Source organism: Somniosus microcephalus, chromosome 12 (assembly GCF_052327205.1).
Source record: "Somniosus microcephalus isolate GS21.2 chromosome 12, FLI_Smic_1.0, whole genome shotgun sequence".
Classification (NCBI taxonomy): domain Eukaryota; kingdom Metazoa; phylum Chordata; class Chondrichthyes; order Squaliformes; family Somniosidae; genus Somniosus; species Somniosus microcephalus.
This window is the reverse complement of record NC_140998.1, coordinates 64,509,389-64,518,713: the sequence shown is the minus strand read 5'-3', so window position 1 is coordinate 64,518,713 and position 9,325 is coordinate 64,509,389. Positions and strand designations below refer to the sequence as shown.

The window sequence follows — 9,325 nt, the reverse complement described above, 5'->3', positions numbered from 1 at the left end:
TTTAAGTCTACTCTTTTTATTGGGTGCTTAAACAAAGGCCCCGATTTTCTGGTCGCCGTCGGGCGGCTTTTCATGCGGCCGGGGGCCGAAAATCGGCGAAAAAGCGGGTCGGGACCCCCCCCGCCTGATTCCCCGCCCCGTCCGACTTTCGGACTGCCGTTTCCGCGCGCCCCGCTTCAGTCCCGGCCGCCGCTGGCGGGACTGGTCGTCGGAGCACTAACAAGCAATTATCTGCTTGTTGAAGTGGATTTTCCCATGCCGTTGCAACTTTGGGGCTTTCCCCACCTGAAACCCGCCTGCGGGGAACCCGGCTGCTGAGAGCTGGCGTGAAAACAGCTGGCTTGCTTGCTTGCAGCAGCAGGTCGCTGAGGGCTGAAGAGATTTAAATAGGCAGCATTTGCAGGCTGCAGGACCTTGTTGATCAAAGCTTGGGGGAACTTTTTGAAGCCTTAGGAGCAGCTGCAGAAAGTTGGAGCCTCACACACTTCTCCAGTGTGAGCTCCTGGGAAGCCCCTCTCACCACCCTAACTCAACGCCCCCTCAACGGAGGCATCTGCCAAAAGCATGGGAGGCCTTTGGGACGTTCCCTTCCTGGCATTAGAGGATCTCCAACAGCAGAGGCGGCAGCAGCAGAACCAGGAACAGCAGGATGAGCACCAGGAGCACCAGGCTGCTGCTCACTCACCTGAAGCTGCATAGGCCAGAAGGGGCCAGCACTTGGAAGTGGCTTGAGAGCACCTTGCTGTGCTTTAGGGGGCCAGTGGGACCCGTTTCTGCACTGGCAGTCCTACTCAGAAGGACTTCCATGAAGATCTGGTTTCTCTGTTCAACAGATGGCCAACGCTCCTCAAGAGATGTCATTCTCTTATGAGCACTCACCATGTTTTCCGTACCCTGGCGAGTTATCTCCTGCATGGAGGTTGCCAACCTTTCCATGGAGATGCGTTCATGCGCCAATGACTCCACAAAGGCTCTGCTCATGGTCGCTATGGACTCCTCCATTTGCTCCGCACTTGCAGCGACCCTGGAGACAAAACCTGCCAGAGACTCCTGCATCTGTGCATGGAGATCCATCACCTCTTCTCTTGCGGATGGACCCAGAGGCAGAGGGTCGTCATGCAGCACAGCTGAGCTGAGCTGGCAGAGTCCTGTGCCCTCCGACGAGGAGTCTCCACTGCTGTCCCTGTCTCCAGAATCTGCTGAGGCTCACTTGTGAGCTGTGAAACACCAGGTGACAACACTACTCTCTGTCCCGAAGGTCCCCCCGAGGTGTGAGTGTCTGCGCTGGTGCTGGGTGCGCTTACTTCTGCTGATGCTGCGCCCTCAGAGGTTGGAGCTTCCTCTGAGGAGTCTGGCTGCACAGCCTCTTCCTCCTCCACAGTGAGGACGGGGGCTCTGGATGGTACTCTGGGGGAGTAAAGGAAGGAGATAGAGATGTAATGCCAAGGTTCTTCTGGTGACTCCCAGCGAGTTGGCATCTGCTGACACCTGCATCCATGCAGCATTGGTCTCAGTGGGAGTCCTCTTCCTCCCTGACCTAGGGAAGAGGACCTCCCTGTGGGCCCTAACCCCATCCAATAATGCCTGCAGTGAAGCCTCGTCGAATTTGAAGGCAGCTCAGCCTCTGCCGCTGGCAGCAGCTGGTGCAGGCTCCTCTGCCATTGTGCAAGAGTGGTTGAGAAGCCTGCAGAGGTGGAGAAGCTTGCTGGACACTTTGAAAGCACCACAAATGATGACATCATAGTGTGGGGATTTCTGACTCGAATTGGACAATTAGCAAAGCTTCCCACATGCTGGGAATTAATTGGCCACTTGAGGGAAAATTGCGTGGAGCTGGCTGACACTTTTTTATGTGTGTCAGAAACCCCACATTCGGGGAAATCCGACCATTCCCCACACAAGCCGAAAATCGGGGCCAAATTGTCTGTAAATTAATAAAACTTTAAATAAACCTTAACAAATTAAATTAGAATTTGGTTGTCCGGGTTGATGATGCACTCCAGTCCCCGTGGTGCCCACCGGTCGCGGAAGTACTCAAGTGTGCCGGCGGACACCGCGTGCTCCATCTCCAGGACCACTCTGGCGCGAACATGGCCGCGGAAGAGAGGCAGGATCCTTTAAGTCTAACGTCAATGAACTTGGGTTTTAAGACTTGATTTAGGACTCCAATCATTTTATTGAGCAATGAGCATGAATTTTGTGTGCAGTCTAAAGCATTTACGCCTGGCACTAATTCTCCAACTTTTCTACTGACACTGCCCATTCCTTGGCTATAATGAATTTCTAGCCCCACGAGTGAATCCTAATCCTATAGTGTTGTTGCAAAATAGGGTAATTGGCTGCTCATTATAAGACACAGCCCCAGCTCACAAAGGGCCATAGATTTCTCCAGCTGGCGAGTCTGACACAGCCGTTGGCTAAAAAGCCTAGACCATAACATACCCTTCTATTTAGGTTCGCATTTGTGACTTTGGTAATGCATTTTTGAAAGGTGTTTTCTTGGTTGGTTATTCCAAGAATGTTATAGAATGATACAGCACAGAAGGAGGCGATTTGGCCCACCGTGCCTGTGCCAGCTCTTTGAAAGAGCTGTCCAATTAGTTCCCCACACCCCATGCAAATTTAAAACAAAATTTTGAAACCAAAAACTTTCAGTTGCTGCATGATGTCATGGTGATGTCACTTGTTGCTATGGTCACTGATAACAACAAAGGTATTTCAACCAAGGCTCCCATTGGCCAAGCCTTGATTGCCTTATATGTTGCTGAAGTGATGTCCAAATATAATAGCCATTGTTATGCATTTGACATTTTTGATTGTGATGTTGTTGTACCTAGAGGTACATATAAAAGCAGCAGGTTTGCAATTATCCACACTACCAAGGCTGGATGTTGTGGTTGGATTTCCTCCCTCCCTCTCTATATATAGATATGTAGGCCTAGAAATTGAGTGGGCTTAGCGCCCATTTTGCGGCGCTAGAGGGCATTGCGCTGGACTTACAGCCGGTTTTGAAATTGACTAGGGCCCAACATCGGCGTTACACCGGTAGCGCTGTGCCGGCACCGATGACGTCATCGGTGTGCGCAGCGTCCCGGTTGCCGTGGTGACGGGCCCCAGCGCCGAAATTCAGTTGCGGCCGCCTCGCCCGTGGCAGTCGCAACTAAGACTCTGGCAACAGAGTCTTACACGACTTTGCGCCGGCGCATAAAGGTGGAGCGGCGGCCGGCCGCTTTCCCGCCGGCCGCCTGCCCGCACCTCCCTCCCCGGACTCCCCCACCCCCCCCCCCGCGGAACAGATGCTTCTCGGCTGCGAGCCCGGCACTTCCTCGAGGTGCCGGGCTCATTTCTGTGGCGATTTAACCGGCCAGCGGGCGGGTGCAGGCAGCTCCTCCTTAACTGAAGGAGGAGGCCTGCACTTCCCGAGCCTGCCGCACTGCATCGGGCGCCGCAGCGCCGGAATAGTGCCGCAATGCGGCGCGTAGCGCCAGTTTTCAGGCGCAAACAGCCTTCAGTAGCGCCGGCAGCCGTTTGGGCGCGGCGCTACTGAATTTTTGGCGCGCACAGCGCGACTTAGCACCGGCGCTAAATTTCCGGCGTTAAGCCCCGGCGCAGCGCAAACTCAATTTCTAGGCCGTAATCTTTTGATCTTTACTGATGCCATTGTTTCATCGGTCTAACTTGTTGATTGTTTCTTTAGGCCTCCAAAGATAAGATGTCAAGAACCTGGGATGTCATTGGGTCTACCTGGAGACGGACGAAGGATGAGACAGGCAAGCAGCAGATACAAAGCTATGTGTTACTTTAATGTTTAATTATGTCCTTAGTTTGTCTTGTTTGCAAATAGTATATTGTTTAAAAAGAACAAATGTAGTTATAGATCTGATAACATTTACAAATGTTTTACTAGTTTATACTGTGACTATACATTGTAACACAGAATATTGTCACACGGTATATATTGTCAGAGTAAACATTGTCCGAGTGAACATTGTCCGAGTGAACATTGTCAGGGTGAACATTGTCAGAGTGAACATTGTCCGAGTGAACATTGTCCGAGTGAACATTGTCAGGGTGAACATTGTCAGAGTGAACAATGTCAGAGTGAACATTGTCCGAGTGAACATTGTCCGAGTGAACATTGTCAGAGTGAACATTTGTCCGAGCGAACATTGTCAGAGTGAACAATGTCAGAGTGAACATTGTCCGAGTGAACATTGTCCGAGTGAACATTGTCAGAGTGAACATTTGTCCGAGTGAACATTGTCCGAGTGAACATTGTCCGAGTGAACATTGTCCGAGTGAACATTTGTCCGAGTGAACGTTGTCCGAGTGAACATTGTCCGAGTGAACAATGTCAGGGTGTAAATTGTCAGTCCACAGTGTACCCGAATGCACTGTGTCGATTTTATCTTCTCATTTGCACAATGCACATTCAATCATAGAATCATAGAATAATACAGCAGAGAAGAATGACTTTTTCTGATCGCGTCTGCTGCTGTTAGTCCCAGACCCCCGCCCTTTCCCTATATCCCTGCAATATTTTCTCCTGCAAGCATTTATGCGATTCCCTTTTGAAGGCTACTATTGCATATGTATCCAGCACCCTCTCAGGCCGTTCATTCCAAATCCTAAACATCCACTGCATAAAAATTTATTTCCTCCTGTCGGCTCTGGTTCTTTTCCAAACATCTTAAATCTGTGCTCTCTCGTTATCAACCCTTCAGCCATTTGAAACAGTTTCTCTATCTAAACCGTTAAAACACTTCTATCATATCTCCTTAACCTTCCCTGCTCCAAGGAGAACAACCCCGCCTTCTCCAGTCTATCACCTCTCCAAAGCCTTCATGTGCTTCCTAAAGTGTGGTGCCTAGAATTGAACACAATACTCCAGCAGGGTGGAACTAATGTTTTATATTGGTTTGTATTTTACATAGATACATAGAAGATAGGAGCAGGAGTAGGCCAATCGGCCCTTCGAGCCTGCTCCGCCATTCAATAAGATCATGGCTGATCCAATCTTGGCCTCAACACCACTTTCCCACTCTCTCCCCATACCCCTCGACTCCCTTGTAGTTCAAATGTCTGTCAATCTCCGCCTTGAATATATTCAATGACTCCGCCTCCACAGTTCTCTGGGGTAGAGAATTCCAAAGATTCACGACCCTCTGAGAGAAGAAATTCCTCCTCATCTCCGTCTTAAATGGATGACCCCTTATTCTGAAACTATGCCCCCTAGTTCTAGATACCCCCACTAAGGGAAACATCCTCTCAGCATCCACCCTGGCAATCCCCCTCAGAATCTTATATGTTTCAATAAGATCCCCTCTTATTCTTCTAAACTCCAATGAGTATAGGCCCAACCTGCTCAACCTTTTGTCATACGTCAACCCCTTCATCCCAGGAATCAACCTAGTGAACCTTCTCTGCACTGCCTTCAATGCAAGTATATCCTTTGTTAAATATGGAGACCAAAACTGTACGCAATACTCCAGGTGTGGTCTCACCAGCACCACGTAAAGTTGCATCAAAACTTCCCTACTTTTATATTCCATACCCCTTGCAATAAAGGCCAACATTCCATTAGCCTTCCTAATTACTTGCTGTGCCTACATGCTAACTTTTTGTGTTCCATGTACTAGGACCCCCAGATCCCTTTGTACCGCAGCATTTTGTAGTCTCACTCCATTTAAATAATCATTTGCTTTTTCATTCTTCCTGCCAAAGTGGATAACCTCACATTTTCCCACATTGTACTCCATCTGCCAAATTTTTGCCCACTCACTTAACCTATCTATATCCCTTTGCAGACTCTGTGTCCTCCTCACAACTTGCTAACCCACCTATCTTTGTAGGGATGTAACAGGTAGAGAATAAACTAGTTTGGGAGTAAACTAGGAGACTAGGGGCTAGATTTTCAGTATAGACAGTTTTGGGGCGCTAACCTTAGCGCCCGCCTGAAGTTAGCGCCCGCCCCAAAGTAGCGCCCCTTTGCCGGAAATTCAGTGGCTTCGCCCTAAGAGGTTGGTGGAGCGCTAAAAGAGGCGTTCCACTACTATCTTTAGGCGCTAAGCCGGCAGTGCAGAGCGCAGCGCCCGAGTGGTGGTGGTGGTGGTGGTGGTGGTGGTGGTGGTGGTGGTGGTGGTGCCCGGAAACATAAATACACCGTTCACAACAACACACTGCATCCTTCCACACAACACATGCAGACTGCCGTTTATAGTGCAGGAGGAGTGCCCTTTAATTTGCGCTCCCCAGGGTGTGTTGCGTTCCATTTTACAAACGCTCTGGACGCCAGCCGCACAATGGGGCGGTCCGACTGAAGTTTGGATTCGGGGCGGCCAAAGGGCGTTGCACGAGGATGTGACGTCATTTTCTGCGTGCGCATCCGGGCGGCCGCTAAACTTTGCGCCGGCGCTAACAGGCAACTTAATTTGGGGCGGGACGCAAACTGCGCTGCGCCCGGGCGCTACACGCATAGCGCCCGAAAATCACTTCTCTTAAGGCGCTAACTGCTGGCGCAAGCAACTGAAAATCTAGCCCCATAAGTTTCTACAAGCACCGTAGAACATGGATATTATGTCTTCCTTTGCTAAAGGTTAGCCATTTAAGCTGGGGTATTCAGACATTCTTGGGAGATTAGGCAGATGCAGATTGAGCTTTCCTGGGCTGTGCTGTGCCGTATGAAATTCCTGGTAGCCTTCATTACTAATCCATTTTTCTTTTCTTTAGAATCTTTTTTATGTATTGTGGTGGGATTCAACTGAGTGTAATGTATGGTTTCTAAATCCCATCTCTGATCTGCTTTCAGGGAGACTTGGGATAACAGAACCTCCACAACTGGCAGACCAATCAGCTGCATAACTTCAAGATGGTAACGTATAAAGGAAACCCGCTGCCTGCAGTGCCGCCTATCACTTTGTATGGCGCAAATTCCCCACTTACTCTTGTAGTTGTATTCCATTTTTTTTATTCTACAGTTTGACTTGATAGTCTTAAACTGGAGTCTAAAATAATACTCTTGCCAGTGTTGGTAATACAGTCATAATCCCCACAAACAAGGTGACCAGGATAATCCATGAACATAGACCTCTGAGGGCAGATAGTTAGGGCTCTTAATTTTGGAAAGACTCTAGGACCTGGCAAGATATAAAACTATTTTAAATGAGGAAAGGATTAGGTGTAGTAGCTTTGAATAAGCTACTAAAATGCATAAGGCAAGCCTACACAGTGAGGAAGAAGAATAGAAGCTAACATTTAGGGAAGGAAATCTTACTCAATCTGGCCTATATGTGACTCCAGACCCACAGCAAATTGGTTGACTCTTAACTGCCCTCTGAAATGGCCTAGCAAGCCACTCAGCTGTACAAAACCGCTACGAAAAAAGACCTTCACCACACGGACTGCTGCAGTGGTTTAAGAAGGCAGCTCATTGACTCAAGAGCAATTAGGGATGGGCAATAAATGTTGGTGGCATAGTGGTTAGCATTGTTGCCTCACAGCGCCAGGGACCCGGGTTCAAATCCGGCCTCGGGTGACTGTCTGTGTGGAGTTTGCACATTCTCCCTGTGTTTGCGTGGGTTTCCTCCGGGTGCTCCAGTTTCCTCCCACAGTCCAAAGATGTGCGGGTTAGGTTGATTGGCCATGATAAAAAATTGGCCCTTAGTGTTAGGGGGGATTAAATACGCGGGGTTACGGGGATAGGGCTTGTGTGGGATGGCTGTCAGTGTAGGGACCGGGTGCTAGGGTTGGATGATCAGCCATGATCTCGTTGAATGGCGGAGCAGGCTCGAAGGGCCGAATGGCCTACTCCTGCTCCTATCTTCTATGTTTCTATGTTGGCTTTGCCAGTCGCGCCCACATCCCGTGAATCAATAAAATAAAAAAATAGAGACAAGCCTACACATTATGTAAGCAGGAAGAATAGAGATGAGTCTGTAAAGTAGGTTAGAAGTATCAAGGTAAGTATAAAAATTAGGTAGGTAGAAAGTATTTCTTTCTTTACAGTTGCTACCCTTAGTGAGATGCCCTGCATTAATTTGGTCTGATTTTCATTCCTCGATGGGGGCATGTTATTGGGTGGGAGGGTTCAATTCAGTTTGCTAGTAATGCATCATGGGTAACCATGGTCTCCTGGAGCTTTGCTTGACTGCTCTTATGGGGGTCGGGGAGGAATTTCCCTAAGTTTTTCCTGCAATTGGCCGCAGGTTTTTTGCTTTGGTTTTTTGCCTCCCCCAGGAGTTAGCATTACTAGTGGGTTGGGAGGGGGTAGGGGTTTGAGGCGCTGATGTTCAGGGTAAGCGTGGATGAGCTCGATGGAGGTCTTTTCCTAGCCCTCCAATCAAGACAGTCTGGTTAGAGTCGCAGGGGAGCGAGTAAAAGAGCTATCACTCTCCTGCAACCCTAAGTGTCAAATATAAAAGTCCCTCAGTAATATTTAAAATAAAATAAAATTTAACAAAACAAAATCACATCTTTGTCCTGTGCCCTTTTTTCTTCAATGCATTACTCTTATCACACTGCATCTTAGGCCGCGATTTACGTACAGGTAAACAAACACTAGTGGCACAATGGGGTATTCTAAGGCAGCCTCATCCCCTGCGACAAACCCCCAATCAATATGAAAGCTCTGCTCAAAAGCTATCAGGTCAGGAGACAATCTGAGGGCTTACCTGAAAAAGATCAAAAAGAACAAAAGAACATGAGGGTGATTTTCCCCAGATACTTTAGGTGCTAACGAGCCTCCAAGATGGAAAGGGGTGGGTCTTAAGCTGCAATGCTGGTTTTGCCCGTGTTTAGCGCAAGACGCCATCTCGGTAAAGAAGTCAAAGCACGTGCTAGGAACGGCTGCCCGATTAAATTGCCTGTTAGTGCTCATTAAAGAGGCTGCACGCCATTTTGGTAGGTAACGCCTCATTTAACAACCTCTAACAATAACCAGCTGAACAGGAATAATCAAGTTGTCTCTGAGGATTTCGATCACTACTTAAAGCATACACGGATTATAAGGAACAAATTGAATGAATCTTCAACTTAGAGGATGCGACATGGTAGTCAAGACCATTAGGACTGGGAACTGACTATACCAAGTTACAAAGTCTACAGGAAGGATAGGGGGAGGAGTAGCATTAGTGATTAAAAACGAAATGTTATGATAAGAGGTGATGTAACGAGAGAGGTAAGCAGGTGGAGACATTATGGGTAGAATTAAGAAATAGAAAAGGACTTAAGACTGTAGTGGGAGTTGTGTATAGGCCCCTGGTAGCAGCTGTGAAATGGCAGAATGTATTCATGCGGAGATTAGACAAGCGTGCAGTAAAGGCAGAGT

At 48.4% G+C, this 9,325-nt stretch overlaps 1 long non-coding RNA gene across 1 annotated transcript; it reads left to right on the top strand.

The window, feature by feature from the left end:
* The first annotated feature begins 2,838 nt into the window (after positions 1-2,838).
* Positions 2,839-8,465, top strand: LOC147109238 (uncharacterized). The gene is made up of 3 exons (XR_015080420.1): positions 2,839-2,896; positions 3,698-3,770; positions 6,809-8,465. It is a non-coding gene; the product is annotated as an uncharacterized LOC147109238 (long non-coding RNA).
* Positions 8,466-9,325: the final 860 nt, after the last annotated feature.